Here is a 21,885-nt window from a genome sequence, read left to right as displayed (position 1 = left end):
ATGAAACATGTCAAAAGAACACAAAAGCCAGCTCGACAATTTAGCACCAAAATAAATAATGATACTAAATAGCAACAGACTAAATATCCATTAAAAAAAAAATAGAAAAAAAATAGGAATCCATGAGTTCGCACTGAGGTGATGAATAAATTGAAAGTTTTGTGATTAGCAGGATATTCACAGAGTTTCAAAGCAACTGCCCATAAAATATTCATTAATTATAAAGAGGAGAAAAGTAACTTTACAGTGGGGAGGTCTGAGAGATGCCATCTTAATTTAGAGCTCAAAATGAACCTCCTCAGCAATGGGACACATTTATATGCTATATCCTTTAGCAGTACAATGAGAGAAATCTAGCATCACTTCGGAAATATCCCTTAGCAAAGATATAAAACGTAAACTTAATCCTGAGGACACACCAGTAAACCAAAACTGAGGGACATTCTACAAAGTAATTGGACTCGTTACCTTCAAAAGTGTCAAGAGCATGAAGTCAAGGAAAGAGTGAGGAAATACTCCAGTCTGAAGGAGATTAGGAGACAGTTCTAGACCAGATCCTGTGACTCTACAAGACTTCACTGGGACAATAAGAACTCAAATGGGGCCTGAGAGTTAAGTGGGAGTGATGGATCACTTGATTTCTTGGTTTTGATGGCTGTGTTTTGCTTATGCATAAGAGTGCTTGACGGCAGAAAATATATGTTAAAGTATTCAGAGTTGATGGCTCTCATTACCAACTTATTCTTAAATAGTCAGGGAGGAAAAGGTTCTTTTTGTGTTCTTGCAACTCTTCTGCAAGTTTGAGAAAGAGAGGTGGAGGGAGAGAGAGAAAAGAAAGAGAGAGACAGATAGGTAGGCAGACCCAGTCAAGGATCTCCTATAGGAAATTGATTAGCCCTGAAGGGCATGGGATAAGCCATGCTGCTGAGTCCAGAAACTGACTGGGTCATCCCGCCCATCTTTAGCCCAGTCCTAACTAAATCTGGCATGTGACTACTAAGAGTCTAATTCTATAATAGTTTTACAGAAATTTTTTAAAAATTGCCTGAAAAAAAAATGTGAAAGAGTGGTTAGGGGTTTGGTCACTGGATAGAGTCAAGAGGCCAGGTAAAAGATGTGACTTGAAAAGCAGAGACTGCCCAGAACCCACAAAGGAGGTAAGGGTCATAGGAGAGTAATAAGTCAAGAGAGTGATCTTGAGGCAGGAAAGCCCAGCTGACCTCTAAGAACTCAGGGCCAGGGTTCCAGTGGGGTGATCAACCTGAATGCTGGCCTCAGTTGTTCCACCAAACAGGGAGTGGCCCGAGAAAGGAAGGCATTGGGTTTCCCACAATTTACACCACGTTTACACGAGCAGTGTGTTTATCACAGCCTCTGAGGGTAACGACCAGGAACGAGGTCACCGGGGAAGAAGAGAAATCCTGGGACCCAGGAGAAAATCTTGCCCACGTACCCGGGTAACACAGCCAAGAATGTGTACAGCAGCATTGCCTTTATTCATATAACGGGGAACAACCAAATGCACATGGGTAGACGGCAAAAATTTGAGGTAGAGTCACATATGCCAGCACAAGTGAATTCGCTATGGCTAAAGGCATCCAGTTCCTATGACTCTGAAAGGCAGAAGGCACCAAAAAAATCACCCCACATGACGCTATTCATATTAAGTTCAAATGCACACAAAATTATAGATTCGTTTTACTCAATAGGCTTGCAGACTGTAATAAAAATCACAAGAACAGAAATTCCTTCAGAAGTCCCCTGAAGGAGGAGATAACCAATAGGGAGGACCCAAGGATGCGTCATTATTTTGACAGCATTCTATTTCTCAAGACGGGTGATGGGTCCAGGAGTATTTATTATCTTTTATATCTTATGTGCCTTATATTTTATTTTATATCCATGGAAATATTTTATGAAAAATAAGCAGAAGTGGGAATTCTCATCATGGCGCAGCAGGTTACAAACCCAACTAGTATCCATGAGGATACGAGTTCAATCCCTGGCCTTGCTCAGTGGGTTAAGAAGGAACTGGCATTTCCATGAGCTGTTGTGTAGGTCAGATGCAGCTTGGACCTCAAGTTGCTGTGGCTGTGGTGTAGGCCGGCAGCTGCAGCTCTGATTTGGCCCCTAGCCTGGGAACTTCCACAGACCACAGATGCAGCCCTTAAAAAAAGGGCAAAAAGTAAAAATAAAAATTAAAAAAAGAAGCATTTAAAGGGGGAAGTTCCCAAGGGATGTCATTGGTGTGTGTGTGTGTGTGTGTGTGTGTGTGTGTGTGTGTGTGTGTGTGTGTGTGTGTTGGGGTGGGGGGTGGTCTGGGATCTTGTGAGAGTTCTGAAGACCAGGTTGCTTACTGCCCAGGCCCCTTGGTTGACCAGAGACCTTAAAGATTCTGGTATCCAATGTTCCCAACAATCTGAATGGCCCTGCAAAACTGCAGGAAGATTAAAAAACAATCTTTCTAACTGGCAGAATTTCAGTTGAAATTCAGAGTTCTTGCCACAAACAGAAAGACAAAAAAGCAGACATCATGAACTTGGAAAGAAAACAGTCTCTGGAGAAAAGAATCAGTCTCTGTGGGCAGCAATCTCAAGGTGACCCCAGGAGGGAAGGAACCAGGCAGCCCCACCTCTTAGGATGTGAGACTGGGAGAGGCTGCAAAGGAAGCTTCATCTGGACCATGAGGGCTCCAGCCAAAGTGAGCAAGATGGGCTTTTGGACAGTTTGGGAACATGGATTTGCTCATTCTAGAATCATGGAACGTTTGTCCTTGAAGTGATGGGACATCAGCTGATGCTGCCTGGGTGGTATAAAGACCTGATATATAAAGACTGGTATAAGTGGTATAAAGATTCCAGGGGTGATACGGAGATGTGCTTAAATCTTGCATACATTTTCCAACTGAATTCACTCAAGAATGAAACTCCTCTTCCCCCCACCTCCCTCTCCACCTCCAATGTTGAACTCAACTCAAAAGATGAGGCAGCCAGGTGCAAAGGAAGACAAGGCTTGGGTTCCAGAGATCTTGAGGAAATGGACCAAGAACCAGAATCAAATCAAGGCAGGTGGTGGAGGGGCAGTTGACCACAAGCTCCAGAGAAGTCACACACACCCCCACACACACTGAGCTGCCAGAGACATCAAAGCCCCGTGTTTTCCTCTGCCCCCACCTCTTCTTTATATGGCCAAGAACATCCACTCCAGCTGTGAGGGGCCATTCAAGAGCATCACACAACTGGGGACCCCAGGACGGGGCTGAAGTTCACGAAAGACACTAGACTATAAATAAATGATGAAACATGAGCGAAAGGTCAGACTCCATTGAAACACTCCTCATAAATCCTCTTGATCCTCATTGCTCCATCTAGAAGTAGATTAAGTATAAAATACTGATCTTGAATGGCATCCAGACAAAATTTATACAGCTTGAGGGCTTTCTGGAAGGTTGTGTTCTTTGCATGAAAGGAAGTGGGTTAGGAAATGGCAGTGCTGGTGGAGGATCCTGGGAGGAAGGGGGATGAAACAATCTCATAAACCAAGTGGGCTCTTCCAAATTGACCTGCAAAAGGGTCCTTTTTATGGTGCAGATGGTGTGGCTGTTACAGGGTATTGTAATATTTCAGGTCTGCTGTAATGGGTAGAGCTTGTTCTAAGAAGGTATATTTTGTGCAGTGAGAGGCAGAACACTTAGGGTTGCAATATATAACGTGATTTAAAGTTTTGGAGGCAGGGAGAATTACGTGTGACCTTGGCCAATTCACGAAAAAGTCAGTCTCAGTTTCTCTCATCTGTGCAGTGGGGGTGATCATGTCAAAGGGTGATGTGAAGATTAAATTGGAAAACACATGGAAATGTCCTAGCCTGATGCCTGCGGTATATCAACTGCTCCATAGGAGTTCCCGTCGTGGCACAGTGGTTAACGAATCCGACTAGGAACCATGAGGTTGCGGGTTCGGTCCCTGCCCTTGCTCAGTGGGTTAACGATCCGGCGTTGCCGTGAGCTGTGGTGTAGGTTGCAGACGAGGCTCGGATCCCGCGTTGCTGTGGCTCTGGCGTAGGCCGGCGGCTGCAGCTCCGATTAGACCCCTAGCCTGGGAACCTCCATATGCCGCGGGAGCAGCCCAAAGAAATAGCAAAAAGACAAAAAAAAAAAAAAAAAAAAAAAAACTGCTCCATAAATGTTATTTATTCATCCTCACCATGATCAGAATCACCATCACTGTTCCCCTGAGTGAACAACACAGTCCGTGATGTTCTAGAGGTGGTTAAAGAAGGTTACCTGGACTATGAAAGGACTCGCACATTTGATGGAACCCAGTACATTTATTGAGAGCTAATAGGGTTATTTAGAAATCGATATTAAGAAGGAGATTACTGGGGCCTGAATAATAAGTTACAAATGAAAGTGGCTATCTGTCCTTGGACAGCAGGACAAAATGGATGGACAGACCAGGCCTTGAGTGCAATGTCACTAAGAGGTCCGTTACTCACTCTTCCATTTCGTGACTATTTATGAGCACCCACTCTGTGCCAAGCTCTGTCCTTGGTAATGGGCATATAGCAGTGAGCAAGCAGGCAAAGCCCTGGCCCTTTGAGCTTACAGGAAAGAGGCAGGAGCTAAGGGAGGCAGGCAGAGGCCCAAAAGCATACCTGTTACCAGGGGAGAGCGTGGTTGTGCCAGGACATCAAGCATCTCTTAAAGATCTCTACTGTTTCTAGGGAATCCTTTGGGTGGGAAATCTAGGAGTGGCATGAGGGAAAAGTAAAGACTTGAGCCAGTCAGACCAGGGTTTGAGGCTTGGTTTAGCCTTACTCTGTGCCTAAGATCTCTGAACAGAAGTAGCCTTGACTTTAAAAAAGCATGGTATTGGGAGTTCCCGCTGTGGCACAGTGGGTTAATGATCTGGTTTGTCTCTGTGCCGTTGTCAGCTCGATCCCTGGCCCCAGCGCAGTGGGTTAAGGATCCGGCATTGCTGCAGCTGTGGCATAGGCTGCAGATGTGACTCCGATTCGATCCCTGGCCCGGGAACTTCCATGTGCTGCAGGTGTGGCTGAAAAAGAAATATAAAATAAAATTGTAAAATTTAAAATTAAAAAAGCATGGTAGTAATTTCCTGCCAGGATTAAAAATGACACATCAAGCACTTATTTTCTGACTAATACATAATATGTGTTTAACAAAGCAGAGCTCATTTTCTACTAATGCTATTCATAAATTCATATTTTGGGTCATTATTTCCTCATTGATTTCTGTTAGTTTTCAGCAATGTTCCTTTGGAAATAACAGACTATCTCAAGTGAGGAACAGGAAGACACAGATGTTTGCCCAAGCTCTGCAGGTGCAGGCAGCCACGCAGGATAAGTGTCTAAGAGTTGGTGCATGCTAAGAGCAAGGTCCTAGCAGAACCCCTGCAGGAAAATTTCAACCGGGGAGGAGGCTGCGTTTTGGTGGAGAAAGGCCTCCTCTCAGGTCCCAGGGGCAATGCTGGGCAAGACGAGTGGCCAGACCGGAGCCACAACAATCAAAGGGCACGCTGGCGTGGTATGTGCAGAGGGCCTGCAGACACGCTGCCCTCTTGGTCCTCCAGTACAGCTTGGGGTAGCTGTTCTCAGCCCTGTTATGCTGCTCGGGCCTAAGAACTGGGGGCAAGTCATTGCCTTTGTCGTTGGTGTTAATGTTGTTTAGTACTTTGCTGTCTATGTTGTCAGCTGGTTCTTTTTAATTGTGGTAAAATACACACAACATAAAATTTACCATCTTAGTCGTTTTCAAGTGAACATTTCAACAGTACTGATTACATCACATTGTGGTGCAATTATTGCCTCATCTTTTAAATTTCTTTTTAGTCTTACCCAAGGCATGTTGAAATTCCCAGGCCAGGGGTTGAACCTGTGCCCTAGCTGTAACCAGAGCCTCAGCAGTGACGATACTGGATCCTTAACTCTGAGCCACAAGGGAACTCCCAATTATTGCCTCTTTTGAGCCTCAGAGCCCATGATGAGCGGAAGTTGGACCCCAATGTCAACACTCTCACCAGCCCTGTATCCTAATTCCTAGCTCCCAGAACTCCCCTGCATTGTGTCCTGCAACCTCATGTGCGATTCTCGACGTAACCACAAGTAGGCTTGGGAAGGAAGGCCAAGCTCAGGGCTTCCGTGATCCTCACCTTTCATTTGGTCACAGTCTGTACAAAACTTAACATCTTTCACCTGCTGCTGACACACATTTCCCAGGACATGACTCAAACTGAGCCTCACTTGGCTGACATCTGCCTTTCCAACGCTGCCTGACTCGGCAGGGAAGCCAGTATCTGGCAGCAAGAGAACTGTGGGGTTGCTGTTCCTGGCTGGGGAAAGCAGAGTTTGCTGCCTAACATAGCAAGGGCCCAGGTGGGCCCCCCCACCCCCGATCTCTTCCCAGGGCCTTTGCTAATGCTCTGTGGGATTTTCAGGAAGTCACTGTGTGCTTAGCTATCTGTCAGGAATAAGAATAACAAAATCGGTTTCTGTATAGCTCCCCAATGGTGATTCACGCAATCCTGCATACTTTCAAGTCCTCTAGATTCAAAATGTTTGAGAATGGTTAATGAAATTTTAGGAAACCGATCTGGTTTTTAACTTATGATGATCAATCGTGCAGATTTAGTGCCCAGTAGGTGCCAGCCACTGTTCTAGGAATGTAAGTCCACTGAATGACAGGAAAGACAGTCCCCCCAACCCCCTACTCTGCCCCCTCATATGGGTCAATGGAGAAGTGTTCCATCCCACCCATAAGGCAGTTCCTAGAGTAGGAAGCAACATTTTCAACATGGCAGCTCTAGAAAAACAAAGCATCTTAGGATCTCTGGTTGGGATGGAGGGGATGGAGAGGGAGATTGAAATGGGATTACCAGCAGGAGAGGGAAGAAGACAGACTCATGGGAGGAAACCACAAAGCACGCAGATGGAATGTAGTTCCCAAGAGTTTGAGGGAGTTTTGATGGTCTGGAGGAGAACTTTATGGGGAAACTTTCTCCCATAAAATGAGAAGACAAACCTCATGGAGGAATTTACTGCCCATAAACCAAGGCCTGGGAACCTGGCCATGGAGAGTGGGATCAATCTAGCTTCCCTCAAGCCTGCTATCCCATGTCAATGGGCACTCAGTGGCTAGTTTTGCCTCTGAATCACAGACACAATAAGTGGCCTCCCTGAAACATCCTTCAGCTCCATCTCTAAAAGGATTGCTTTCTTCCCTTATCTTCTCTGTTTATTTTCTCTATGCCCCAAAACCAAATGAGAACCAAGCAGCAGACGGCCCCAGAAAACCAAGACTCTGAAGACCGCCCTGTGGCTTGTCATCAGCTAAGAGGGACACAGAGGCTGAGGTCTAGGTCCTGTGCCTGGGCTCTGCATGACCCATGGCAATGACCAGGCCAACTCTAACTAAGTCATCTTACTCACCAAAAGGAAACCTCTTGCAAAACCACAATATGGTTCAAGTCATGGCAATGACTAGGCCAACTCTAAGTCATCTTACTCACCAAAAGGAAACCTCTTGCAAAACCACAATATGATAAACCACTAACCCTACTCTTAGCCTACATCATACTCTATAGTTCAGATCATGACTACATGACTTAGAATCCCAAGGAGGGGAGGCAGTGTTGTACCATAGTTAAAAGACCGCTGGGTCTGGCCATTACACTGTCTGGTTAAGGATCCGGTGTTGCCATGAGCTGTGGTGTAGGTCACAGACGCGGCTTAATTGGCATGGCTGTGGCTGTGTCTATGGCTGGCTATTGTAACTCCAATTCAATCCCTAGCCTGGATACTTCCATATGGAGGTGTGGCGCTAAAAATAAAAAATAAATAAAAAATAAATTAAAAAAAAAGAACTAGAAATGAAACCCTGGATTTTTGCAGAGAACGACATGGGAGCCAGAGCAGTAAGGCCACATGTCCAAAGACCCACACTTGGCTACAGAGCAGGACGAGGAAAAACTGGTCTGGTCCTTCTTACGCTTTTCTAATGAATGTATTAAAGGTATTCTTTAGATGCGTAAGGAAGTATTTGTTAAGAAAATACATGCCTCTCTCATACACATGTGATTTTTACAGTTTATACTTTAATCACACAGATTCACAAAGCCATCCACATACTACGTGTACTGCTGAGTATGTGCAGCCCTCAGCTAACTGTGAATTTTCCCATAAACCCCTCTCAGGAATGCCTGGCTGACTCTCTCAACTGCGCAGCTTAGAGTCAGGACTGAACCTGCAGGCTTTTCCCACCAAAGTCAGGTCAAGCCCTCCAGGAACTGCAGGATCTGCTATTCGGGGATGTCCCTTCCCTCTACCCCCTGCCTGAGCCCCAGGCCACATCGCCTGGAAATGAGGAAAGGGATTTTAAGCCTGGTGCAGAGCTGTGCAGAGGGCTGAGGGGCCAGGGCTTAATTTTTCTGACCAATAGGAGGATCTCAAAAGGTAAATCTGGCTTTCTCACCTACAAGTTGCAACTTCTCTCAAGCCCCAACTCTCCCCAAAATTACCAAGGAGGCTCAGACAAACTCCTGATGTTTCAATCATTCATTTATTAAATAAGTCTTCATTGAGATCCAGTAGGTACCAGGCACTAGGGGATACCCTGGGCAGGGGGGCAAAACCAAGCCAGGTCAGAGAAGTAAGGCTACAGGAGCAGATAGAGATAGCCCTTGCCTCAGGTGAAATTATGAAAAGAGGAAACGCCTTACTCTTCTCTAGCGCTAGCCACCTCCCCCCACACCCCACTTCATATTGTAAAGAGTTTTCCCTCAAGCTTTTCTTTGCCTTTTGTCTCTTTCCTTATGCAAACCTGATTCCTGAGGAAATAACCTGATTTTTCATTCATTTACTCTACAAATACCCATGTTGAGCACTTAATGTGTACCAGGTATTGCAAGAGGTAAAAAAAAAAATCAGGAGTTCCCGTCGTGGCTCGGTGGTTAACAAACTGGAGTAGCAACCATGAGGATGCAGGTTCCAACCCTGGCCTCGCTCAGTGGGTTAAGGATCCAGCTTTGCTGTGAGCTGTGGTGTAGGATCCTGCATTGCTGTATCTATGGTGTAGGCTGGCGGTTACAGCTCCAATTCAACCCCTAGCCTGGGAACCTCCATATGCTGTGGGTACAGCCCTAAAAAGACAAAAGATTAAAAAAAAAAATCAGTCCTTTACAGCTTCTCTTAGTAGTGTTCACATTTATAGTCTTTTATTTTCTTATACTTTCTTGACTGAGATATAATTCATAAACTATGAAGTTCATCCTTTTAGAGTCTACAATTCAGTGGTTGTATATTGACAAAATTGTACAACCACAACCACTACCCAATTTCAGCATATTTTCATTATGCCAGAAAAAAAAAAAAAAAAAGACCCAGACCTATTATGCTTAGCAGTCATTCCTCAATCTCTCCTTCCCTGGACCCCCCACAACAACTGACTGACTCTCTGTCTCTATGATTTGCCTATTCCAGACATTCATATAATGCAGTAATACAACATGAGATCGTCTGTGTCTGGCTTCTTTCATTGGGCATGTTTTCAGAGTTATTATGTTGTAGCATGGATCAGTAGTTTACTCCTTTTCATGGCTGAATAATATTTCATTATATGGATATACCACATTCTATTTATCCGTTCATCAATTTTTGAACATTTGAGTTGTTACCCTTTTGGACTGTTATGAATGATGCTGATATGAACAGTCCTTTTGGGATGGATATGTGTTTTCAATTCTTTTGGAGTGGAATTGCTGGATTACATGATAGCTCTATGTTTAGCTTTTTGAGGAACTGACAAACTGCTTCCCCAAGTGGCTGCACCAATTTACAATCCCACCAGGAAGATATGAGGGTTCCAAGGTCTCCACATCCTCCTCAACACTTGTGAATGTCCATTATTTGTATTACAGCCTCCCTGGTGGGTATGAAGTGATACCTCATGATGTTGATTTCCATTTCCTCAAAAACTAAAGATAATAACACATTTCTTGTGTTTATTGGCCAGTCATACATTTTCTTTAGACAAAGGTTTATTCAAATACTTTGCTCATTTTTTAATTAGGCTAATTGTCTTTTTTATTGTTGAGTAGTAATTTTGGAGTTGGATACTAGATCCTTATCAAATATATGATTTACAAATATATTCTAGCATTCTGTGGGTTGTCTTTTCATTTTCTTGATTGTGACTTTTGAAGCACAAAAGTTCTTAATTCTGATGAGGTCCAATTTATTTTTTTCCTTTGGTCGCTAGTATGTTGAGTGTCACATATAAGTAACCATTTCTAATCCAAAATGGCTATGTTTTTTCTAAGAGTTTTATGGTTTTAGCTTTTACCTTTAGGTCTTGATTCAGTTTTAGTTACTTTTCATATAAGATGTGAGGTAGGGGTCCAAATTCATTTTTTTTGCATTTGAATATCCAGTAGCCTATTGTTTGTTGAAAAGCCTATTCATTCCCCATTCAATTGTCTTGGCGCTCTTGTTGAAAATCAATTGATCGTAAATGTAATGGTTTATTTCTAGACTCTCAATAATATTCCTTTGACTTTATGTCTTGCCTTACACCAGTGCCATACAATCTTTATCACTGAAACTTTGTCTTAAGTTTTGAAATGGAGAATTATGAATATTCTCTGTTCTTCTTTTGTGAGATTGTCTGGACTATTCTAGGTTTCTTGCATTTATATATGAATTTTAGGATCAACTTGTCAATTTATGCAAAAAAAAAAGGCAGTGATTACATTAAATCTGCAAAGCAATTTGGGGACTACTGCCAACCTAACAATATTAAGTTTTCCATGCAAAATGTCTTTCCATTTACTTATGTACTATTTAATTTCTTTCAATAATGTTTTCAGGATACAAATCTTACATTTCTCTTGTTATGTTTATCCCTAAGATTTTTTTTTGTTTGTTTTGTTTTTGCTTTTTAGGGCCACACTTGTGGCATGTGGAAGTTCCCAGGCTAGGGGTCAAACTGGAGCTACAGCTGCCAGCCTAAACCACAGCCACAGCAATAATCAAACCTGCATCCTCATGGATACCAGTCAGATTCATTTCCACTGCACAACAATGGGAACTCCAGTAATTTTTTTTTTTTGATGCTTCTATAAACAGAATTGTTTTCTTAACTTTATTTTTGGATCATTCATTGCTAATATACAAAATATAACAGATTTCTGTATTTTGATCTTGTATTCTGCAACCTTGCAGAATTCATTTATGAGCTCTAACAGTTTTATGTGCATATTTTAGGATTATCCATATTCAAGATCATATCATCTGCACACAGAGATAGTTTTATTTTTTCTTTCTAATATGGAGATCTTTTAAAGGCTTATCCTTTACTGTGTTACAAAACATTTTATCCTCTAGAAACTCATTTCAGGCATCAAGAATGTATGCCTGGTGAGGGCAAGAATTTGTTTTGTTCCCTGCCATGGAACTGGCAGCCAAAAATCTGCATCATCACTCCTAGACTTAATCTGACTAGAAACCATTTTACCAAAAATAACCTCACACATTCAAATAAAAATATCAATTCTTGTATCAAACCAAAAGGGCTTAATCAAACTATATTTCCTCTCATTTCTTATCACCATCGTAACAAGCATAATACTATTTAATTACCATGAGTAATCTCCATCTAGATTCATTCCTAGTACTTAAGAAGATTTCAGTAAATATTTACTGAATAAATGAAATAAAAAGTAATCAGACAGTTTAATTCAGGGCTTTCCCCCTGCACCCTGAAAATCACATTATCAGGGTGTGGCTTATTCTTGCTCTCATATATATTCACTTATAATGCCTACCCAGTGCCTGGCAATTAATTAGTACCTAATAAATATGTGTTTAATGAGTGAATGAATAAATAAACACTGTAAGGCCTGACATATGGGAGGGCATGATTAAGACCACGTGGTCCCATCTGGTATAGGAAACACCATCTGCTGAACATCTTGACAGGTCATCAATTCCATCTCAGCGTGTGCTAAATAATGTCTCCTAAGATCATAGTGACAGCAAAGCTCTGTCACTGGAATTCCAATAGTTCTAGAGTGGTTGCTAAACCTCCCACAAAATGATGCTATTATGTATTTCCCCTTATTTATACCATTTCAACAGCAATTCAAAGAGTTGGCTGGGGTAGGGCATGGGATGGCAAGCCACCTAGGCTGGCCGAGGAGCCCGACCTGCTAGCCCTGCCACCTTGCTTCTTCCACCTCGGCTCTCGCCCAGGAAATACTTAATGTATATGTGGAAATGCAGTAAAAAAAAAAAAATACTTGGCATGGATTCCATGTAAAAATTCAGAGAGGCCAAGGCAGGTTTGGGGCACAGAGGGTAGGAGGTGGGGGGGGGGGGCTTGCCTACTCCTCTTATGCTCCCACCCACCCTTCTTTTTTAAAGGGACTTTTGTTGTTCAACCCCACAGTCCCAGGCTCTCTGTGCTGTTAAAGACTGAAATCTATACTCACCAAATATGTATTTAATTCTATTTTACTCAGGCAATTATTACATAAATAATTGCATTGTTATTGGAGACATATTTTAAGATTTTAATGACCGCGAAGGAGATTTATAGCTATTACAGACTTGCTAATCCTCAATAAATATGTTTTTAATCAGGTTAGCATTTTATATACAATAACTGTCCCATTAATTCTGGGGTGGATTTTGCAGCCTTGATGGAAAGCACTGCAGTTGATTTGTTTTCCCTGGGGCTCTTTAAGTTACACTGAAATTTGGAGATTAAAACAGGGGAATTTTCCACCCTTCAAAAAAACAAGACTCCGGCATAAGATTGAGTACAGCAGTGACAAGAAGGAGCAGGCAGCTTAGAGTAGTCAGGAAAAGTCTGGACTAAGAATCAGGAGATCAAGATCTAAGTGTCCTTCTACTCCTAATTAGCCCTGAGGTTCTGGCCAAGTCACTTAACCTTTCTTAGCCACAGTTTCCTCATTTGTCAAGTGGGGATAATCATACAGAGCCTGGCCACACATTTTTTTTTTTTTTTTATGGCGGGGAATCTGATAGGTAAGTGTATGAGAAAATGCCATAAAAATTATTCAGTGCTGCAGTGTGGGGTCTGGGGAATCCAGCTCAGCTCTGCTCTTCTCAGTAGAACCACCTTGGACACATCATCCAACCCTCTGACCCTCAGCTTCTTCATCTGTACAGTGTGAAGAAGGAGAAGAAGAGTGATGCCTGTGTCTCGAGGATTTGTCACATTTAATATGATGATGTCTATGAGCCTTCACACAAGACCTCGCACATAATAAGCATCAAAAACTACCCTTTTCCCACCGTCCTTCCACCAGGAATGTACATACTTTCCTACGATGAAATCCAAGACATCTGGGAAACTTCAGCATCACAGAGTCATTCCGTTTTTCTGCCAGAGAGAAACAGGCCTGCTCCAGTGGAGACACCACCACCACCTGCATTTTCCTGATTCCCAAGCCCACTCCCCTGCTGTGGCCTCCTCCTCCACTCCTCGATTGGGAGCCCTTTAAAAACATCCTTGCTGTACAACCAAAATGGACAGAACAATATAAATCGATTATAATAGAAAAAATTAAAACCTAAAAAAAAAAAAAAAAAATCCCAGTTCATATGTAACTCTATAGGCTGGCTGGGAGTGATATCATTGGCCAGAGGAATTCTGAGGGTGCTGCATTAGAGAGCTGGTTACAGTTCTTCCAAAGGGAGGACAGGAGCGAGCTGGAGCTTTGGGTCGGCAGAACACGCCTCAGTCGTTGGTGCCTTTCTAAGGAAGAAAGGGGCAACCCCGGGGGGTGATTTCACTCCTTAGAAAGTAGCTATTTACTGTCGGCTCTGAATGCAACATGACCCATCTGGGTCCAGAGGGGCCCACAGATGGCCAGCGCCTGTAGTCACGTCTCTCTCTACCTCCACAGAGTCTTCAGACCGCACAGCAAACCTCAAGACAAACCACCTCTCAAGCTCCTCAGACTGAACAAGAAGGCATGAGAAGTGTGTGCACAGAAACTCTGACCCAGCCAAAGGCCAGAGTGATGGGGATTCAACAGCTGAGTGCAGGCAGGCACTCCAGTCTTCATTAGGCTTTTAGACCTTTTGGCTAAATAGGGCTCCTGCCCACAGCCATCCCACCCCTCCTGGACCCCCTTCACACACACACACACACACACACACACACACACACACACACACACACACACACACACATACGCACATACACTGCCCTAGGGAGAAGCATGGGAGAGATTAGCTACATAAACCAGGCAAGCTTGTAAAACAGCTGAAGAATTAAATACTCAAGAATGTTTGGGCCAAGCTGTTGACCCATTTCCCGCCCTGCAAAGCCCAGGAAAGAAGAGGGAGGTAGAAAGAAAAATAAAGAACCAGGGGAAACAAAACCAAATTATTAAGTTCTTCTCATTAAATAAATAAACTCCATCTGACAGGCCCTCCTCTGGAGGCCTGAGGTGCCATCAGTCCTGAGAAATGACTTGGAAAAAAAAAAGCAAAGAAACACAACAAAGACTCTGTGGTCCTGACGGGAATAAGAAGGGCCATTTAGTCAATTTCCTTCACCCCAATCAGACTCAACAAAAAACTGGAATCTGGAACAAGAAAGGGAGGGTGCATAACTGGTTGGATTAGAGCATGGAAGTGGGAACCGGTCAGTGTCACTCTGGGTTACAGCCCTGGCACATCTGCAGGTGATAGGATCACAGCCAGATCTAAATGGCAAGACCCAAGTCTCCAGCTCCTGCTGCCCCCTCCTCCTGGAAGACCCGTGACCAACTCACCACCTCTTCCCCTCCACTCCCTTCTCCTATCCACTGGTCCTTCTCCATCCCTTCATCTGAGCACATCCCTCCATCACGAATGATCAGCCCATCAGTTAAAAACTTCTGCCATCCTCCTCTCTTCCTTCCTTCTGCTCCACAGGATCCTTTGGTTACCAACCCCTGTCCTTTTTCTACATGTATCTTCCAGCTCTTGTCCACCTTCTGCAAATCTGTCACCACCTTCTGCAAATCTGTCACCACCAGACAAGTCAGGACCACCTCAGGATTTACTCCAAGTATCAATCCTCTTATTAGTTCTCTACTATCAGCCCCTCATACTCCCTGTCATCTGTCACAATACCACAGGTGTTATTGTACTAAAGGAAAAAATCAAATCGGGTCATTTCCTGGTGAAAGACCTCTGCCAGCTCCTTGTTACCTTAGCATCACTGGACATCATTGGCCCACACCTTCCCCTGCGGCCATGTCTCCCATTCCTCAAGCCACAGAGCACCCTCATATTACCAGGCCTCCCCTCCCCTGCCATGATCAAGGCTGGTTTTGTTCTGCTCTTGCCTGGGATGTCCCAGCTTCATCTCTGAGGGGGGGACCCCTTCCTCATCTCTCAAGGCCCAGTTCCAAAGACATGGCTTCTGTGATGTCACCCCTGGCTCACCAAGACAAAGCTAGCCCCTCCCTGCCTGCTTAGCGCACTTCACTATTGTAGCACATGTTATGGGCTGCAATGAACTCTTCCTACGTCCCCGAGACTGTGAGTTCCTCGAATCTATTCCTCATGTCTCACTCACCTTCGCTTCAGCATGTGGACTTTATAGGCACTTCTTCAAAATGTTTTACCAAGTAAATGATGACTAGGCAAGTTGGCAGGGTAGACTCAGATAAACCACCACCCTCTGTGAGTCTTGGGCGTACTGTGTCTGCCATGAGGCGGTCTGGGCTCTAAAACCTGCGTCTAGCCCTGACATTATATGACTTTATGAGTTTTCTGCTGATAGATACTGGTGACTGGACTTTTCGGTGTGCGAGCTGAAACGGAGAGTTGTAAATGCGTAGAGCAGTCAAGGGCCTTCTGTAAACACAGAGCTGCAGGGGCCACTCAAGAGCAGACAGGTTTACGCAGAGGTAAGCCAGATGTTTTCATGACAAGCACAGCAACGTACGGTATCCAAACACAATATTACAACCTGCAATCTGATACGCCTGCAGAAACCCGGCCCCGGTCCTTTAGAGGAAAAATGATGGAAGGGGCCAAGAAGAAACAGAAACTGCCTAAAAGCAGGTGGGAAGCTGGGCAACAGAGCTCAAGTGGGTGAGTAGCCACAGCCTTTCTCCAACACCAAAGCTATCTTTCCCCACCTGATCTTCCAGAATGTCCCAGCACAAACAGAAACCTTCCCCCTCTAGCCAAAGGTCCCCAGAAACCCAAGGACAACAGGAACATGAACAAAGGACCCATGCTCCTGCTGGTTCTGCTGCTCTGGGCTGGAGAGAAGCCTCTGCGGGCCCCTCCACCCTGTACCCAAATGTTCACATTCTTATTTTAAAAAGAATATTTAACTGAATCACTTTTCTGTGCATCATAAATTAACAGGCCATTGTACATTAACTAGACTTCAATTAAGAAATAAATAGAGGGAGTTCCCGTGGTGGCGCAGTGGTTAACGAATCCGACTAGGAACCATGAGGTTGCGGGTTCGGTCCCTGCCCTTGCTCAGTGGGTTAACGATCCGGCGTTGCCGTGAGCTGTGGTGTAGGTTGCAGACGTGGCTCGGATCCCGCGTTGCTGTGGCTCTGGCGTAGGCCGGTGGCTACAGCTCCGATTCAACCCCTAGCCTGGGAACCTCCATATGCCTATGCCGCGGGAGCTGCCCAAGAAATAGCAACAACAACAACAACAACAAAAAGACAAAAGACAAAAATAAATAAATAAATAAATAGAAAGCAGGAGTTCCCATTGTGGCTCAGCATTAACGATCCCGACTAGCATCCCTGAGGACGCAGTTTCGATCCCTGGCTTCGCTCAGTGCGTTAAGGATCCGGCGTTGCGGTGAGCTGTGGGGTAGGCTGCAGACTCGGCTCATCCCGAGTTGCTGTGGCTGTGGTGTAGGCCAGCAGCTACAGCTCCAATTCAACCCCTAGCCTGGGAACTTCCACAGGCCACAGGTGCAGCCATAAAAAAAAAAAAAAAAAAAGAAGAAAGCAAATACTCACATGCTTCAAGCCCAGCCTGTAGTCCACTCCCTAACCACTCCAACCCAAGTGACTTCTTCCTTCTCTTCTGAAGATCTGTATCAGGCTTGACCAGCCTGGGTACTGCTATCCAGCATGACCCAGTGCCTGACAAACAGCAGACACTCAGTAAAGGCTCTTCTGGATTAATGACCAAGTGTATGAAGAGCTACATGGAATCCCTGCCCTAGGAGAGGCCCCAGCATAGGGAAGGAAGAGATGAAGGAGTAAGGGCTGTCACAAGGACACAGGGGGGTGGAGAGGGAGGCCGGGGGTGGGGGTGGGGAGGGTAGAGGCCCTCTCTCCAATACTCTGCAAGAAGTTTCTTCGTCTTTTCTCTAAGACACCCACCAGCATCTTGCACATACAAAGCCCATATTTACCAACTGATTGTCTATATAAAGCCAGAATTGCCTAAACAAGGAAAAACTATGGAAAAAGTAAATGGAGCAAAAAAGCATCCTGGAAGAGGCTTCACCTCAATAATGACCACCCTGGAGCTCAGGTAAGACCAAAAGTGTTCAGCTACAAGGAAAAGAAAGAAAAGAGACAAATAAAAGAGTAATCAGAAAAGGAAAGCTGGGGGAGGATGAATAATCATTTCAAAGAAACACTGGAGTGAGGTTAATAATGGAAACAATTAGCGTGGCCGGTGTCAAGTCACGTGGCAGCAGACACAGGGCATTTCGCTGCAGACACAGGCCATCCTTCCGTGCAGAGACTGTGATGGGAACCAAAGCAAGTTCTGTGAGAAAACATCTGACCATCATTAGAAGAGAGAGAAGCCTTCGGAGGAAACGAACCTCCCTCCTTGAAGGATATGAATGCTGGGCTTTACACATGCAGGTGGAGAAGCCCAGAGATGCTTAGGAATGAATAGGAGACGCTGACATAAGTCACTTCATTCCTCTTGCTTGGCCCAGAAATGTCATAAAAGAAGGAGGAAGGAACAAGGGAAAGAGGGACGAGAGGAAGGAGGGCAGCAAGGGAGGGAAGGGCCCCCTCCAAGTCTGGCTGCCAGGTTCAGGGTCACAGCTGTGCATCTCCACATGTCCTTTCTAAAGCTCTGCTCCTACTAGACACTCGGCAAAGAGACTGCCAACCTGCACAGCGGAACTTAAGAAAAACAGAAGTAGGTGGAGTGTAAAACCTAAACGAAGACTCCCAGCATCTTAAGAACCATTCATTGAGTTAATGGCCTTTCTTTAATTTTCTTCACACTGTGGAAAGCAACATGCCTTGTCTTACTGAGATTACCATGTCATATTTCTTGACAGATCTGGCACTGGAGAAGGACCATATCACCAGCACGGATTAATGCTCTCTTCCTGTGAAACGCAGGAGATGTTTTTTTTTAAGGTGGAAACAATACAACTCCATCTTCACTACTTGTCTGGAACATGAGCAGCGGTGTCCTTATAAGGATGGGGAGGGAGGCGAATAAGATGGGCCAAGGTTTTCTTTCTGCCAAAACTTTTAAACCCAGGAAGATTGATTAAAGTGAACATCAAAGGCACACCAGAGAAGGGGGAGGAAGTCAGAGAAACTTCAGACAGAGTTATGTATGGAAGAAGGGAGTATCTGCAATCACTTTGCCTTAATAATGATGCGATCACTGGGACCGGCTTAGCGTGGATGCTTACTGTATATCTATCAGAAGGATGGAGGGAGGGATGGAGGGATAGAGGCGGGGAGGGATGAATGGATGGGTGGGTAGATGGATAAGTGAGTGAGTGGATGGGTGTACCGAGGAAGGAACATGTCGATGGATAAAAGAGCTATGGGAATTATACCTCTATGCCTTAAATGGGTCACCTTCCTAAATCACTGCCCAGCCATCTGGTCATCAGGATAAATCCTAAGAGAATTATCTCAAATAACTGTTTACTCTGTGATTCAAGGAAGAGCGGTACTTCAATTACCTTTAGATGTTTATTTTTTAATGAGTATGAATATATACAGCTAGAGCCATAAAATGTTCATTACTTTTTTGTTGTTGTTGTTTTTGTCTTTTTAGGGCCATACCCGCAGCATATGGAGGTTTCCAGGCTAGGGGTCAAATTGGAGCTGTAGCTGCTGGCCTACACCCTCCTGAGCCACATCTGTGACCTACACCACAGCTCATGGCAACGCCAGATCCTTAACCCACTGAGCGAGGCCAGGGATAGAACCTGTGTCCTCATGGATGCTAGTCAGATTCGTTTACGCCGAGCCGCAACAGGAACTCGGAAATGTTTACTACTTTTGACTCAGTAACTTCACTGGTAAAAGTTTAGCCTAAATTTTTTTTCTCAAAAGAAGATGTTCTTTGCATAAAGATGTTTTGAAACATAATCTATCAATTTTAACAACTGTAGCAACCTACAAATATTATAGTGAATTATTGCAATTGGATAGACTATTAACCATAAAATAACAACAAAAACTAGGAAACATGGAGGAATGTTTATAGTAAGGGGAAATTCAACATTATCTGTATATGTTTAAAGAGCGTGTATACATTTTGTAATCACAAAACATAAATAATAATTACAGCTTTACATGTAACTGTGATTACAACTATGCAGAGGTATATTTGCATGTCAAGAGGCTGGAAAGAATCACCCCCAAAATGACAACAGCAACTATGTTAAAATGGTAGAATTCTGGGTGAATTATATTTTTTAACTTAAACAACTATGAAAATAGGTTTGAGGTATTTAATTTCCTTTCGTGTAAATATAATAGTATTTGCGAAGGAAAGAAAAAATAAGGAAAACATTTCTAAATGATCGTCAGTGTTGTCCCAACCAGACCCTCACTGGCTTAGCACTTGACATTGAGTTGGTAAGTTCTGGGGAAGGGTTCCCCTGGGGGAAAAGAGAGGAGGGAACATCTCGGAGTAGAGGACAATCTCACTGGAGGGGAAACAGGGAAATAGAGACTATAAACATGTACAAAAACATCTCTGAGAACAAAGGACTCTTGTCCTCCTCCTCCCCTATGTCTCCATTCTCTCCTCACCTGCCTTCTCTGCAATCTTGTTACCCAGACAAAGAGCTGGCAGCCCTTCCCAATCTTCTCAACACTTTGCTCACATATCACCATTACTCCATCGCCACAGCCTCCAACACTTGAGCCTAAAAATATGGAGCATATGAGTTTTCTTTTGCTATATAGCTAATCACCACAAACCTGGTGCTTCAAAGCAATACCCCTTTATTATCTCACAGCCTCCAGGCATCAGGACTTTGGGCTCAGCTCTGGGCCTCAGGAGGCTGTGATCCAGGCAGCATCCGGGCTGCATCCTCATCTGAAGGCTCAACTCAGGAGGAGTCTAATTCTGAGCTCACTGGGGTTGTTGGCAGAGGTGGCTTTCTTGCATGACTGAGGACCCCCACTTCTCACTGGCTGTCATCCTGACACTGCCTTCAGGTCCTGGAGGCCACAGCAGACTCCTGCCACATGGCACTCTCCATGGGCAGTTACATAGTTGTTCCTTTGAGACCAGCAGCAGAGTCACCCACTCTGGTTCATCTCCCACCCTGAGTCCCTCATCACCACAATGTCACATGGAGCTTTATGACCTCTAGATGCTCATACCTTGGTCTTGGCTTCATGTAAGGAAGCCACACCCTCCTGTTCAGGAGGTCCAGAGGACTTCACCTTCACCCCTCCCTCTTATCAAGCCCCTTTCACCTCTGGGCCTTCTCCTCTGCCCCCTGCTCCCCTTTCCTTGACTCCCCTGCCCCTCTTTCACTTGATTAACTCTTCCTTGGTCTCAGTTTCCTTGGCAATTCCTCAGAGAGGCCTTCCCTGATCCTCAGACTAAGATGTCACCATGTAATTCAAGGACCTTTTAGAAATCACAGGTTTAATGCCTATTTTTTTTTTATTTCCCCAATACATTATTTTTTTTTCTACTGTACAGCGTGGTGACCCAGTTACACATACATGTATGCATTCTTTTTTCTCACATTATCATGCTCCATCTTAAGTGACTAGACATAGTTCCCAGTGCTACACAGCAGGATCTCATTGCTAATCCATCCCAAAGTCAATGGTTTGCATCTATTAACCCCAAGCTCCCAATCCAACCCACTCCCTCCCCCTCTCCCTTGGCAACCACAAGTCTATTCTCCAAGTCCATGATTTTCTTTTCTGTGGAAATGTTCATTTGTGCCATGTATTAGATTCCAGATATAAGGGATAGCATATGGTATTTGTCTTTCTCTTTCTGACTTCCTTCACTCAGTATAAGAGTCTCTAGTTCCATCCATGTTGCTGCAATTAATGCCTATTTCTTCTACTGAGTTGCAAGCTCGACAGAAGAAAGAAGAAAATGTCTCTATCTTGTTTGTTCTTTGCTCCATCCCTGGTACTTACTTCAGTGCCTGGAGCTCAACAGGCACTCAGTGGATTTACGATGAGTGTGTTCATAATGCATATTTCACAGACAACATCTCTGAACCTTCCACTTGAGCCTTTATGCAGTGACTTCTGAGGCTGCCACCCTCCTGAATCTTCTCTCTCCAGGAATATCAGCAGTGACTTCCTTAATGACAAAGTCCAGGAGCCTCTCCTCTCCTCTCGCCCCTCTACCTCTCTGTGGCTCCAACCCCCATGGACTACCCCCACCTTCAAAGGCTCTCCTCCCCTGGGGTTTGGAGCCTGAAACTCTCCTGATTCCCTCCCCTCTGTCTAATCACTCCATATGTGTTGCCTTCTAGGATTGTTTTCCCCTTTGTTTCTGCTTCGCCTCTGTGCAGAGGAATCCAAAGCTGCTACCCTGACCCTGTGCTCTTTCTACCCGACCCCCATTGGTGACTGGCAGTTGGATCTTTTCACTTCA

At 44.4% G+C, this 21,885-nt stretch overlaps 1 protein-coding gene across 6 annotated transcripts in view; it reads right to left on the bottom strand.

Annotated features, from left to right (window-relative positions):
* LOC110255461 (uncharacterized) overlaps window positions 1-21,885 on the bottom strand; it is a 334,726-nt gene that overhangs the window by 219,783 nt on the left and 93,058 nt on the right. The gene's annotated exons all lie outside the window — the stretch shown is intronic.

This window comes from Sus scrofa, chromosome 9 (genome assembly GCF_054392235.1).
Source record: "Sus scrofa isolate SSC_HxYL_T2T_F1_AM1 chromosome 9, Sscrofa_HxYL_maternal_Yorkshire_Landrace_v2.0, whole genome shotgun sequence".
Classification (NCBI taxonomy): domain Eukaryota; kingdom Metazoa; phylum Chordata; class Mammalia; order Artiodactyla; family Suidae; genus Sus; species Sus scrofa.
The sequence above is the reverse complement of the archived record's forward strand: the minus strand, read 5'-3'. Positions and strand labels throughout refer to the sequence as shown.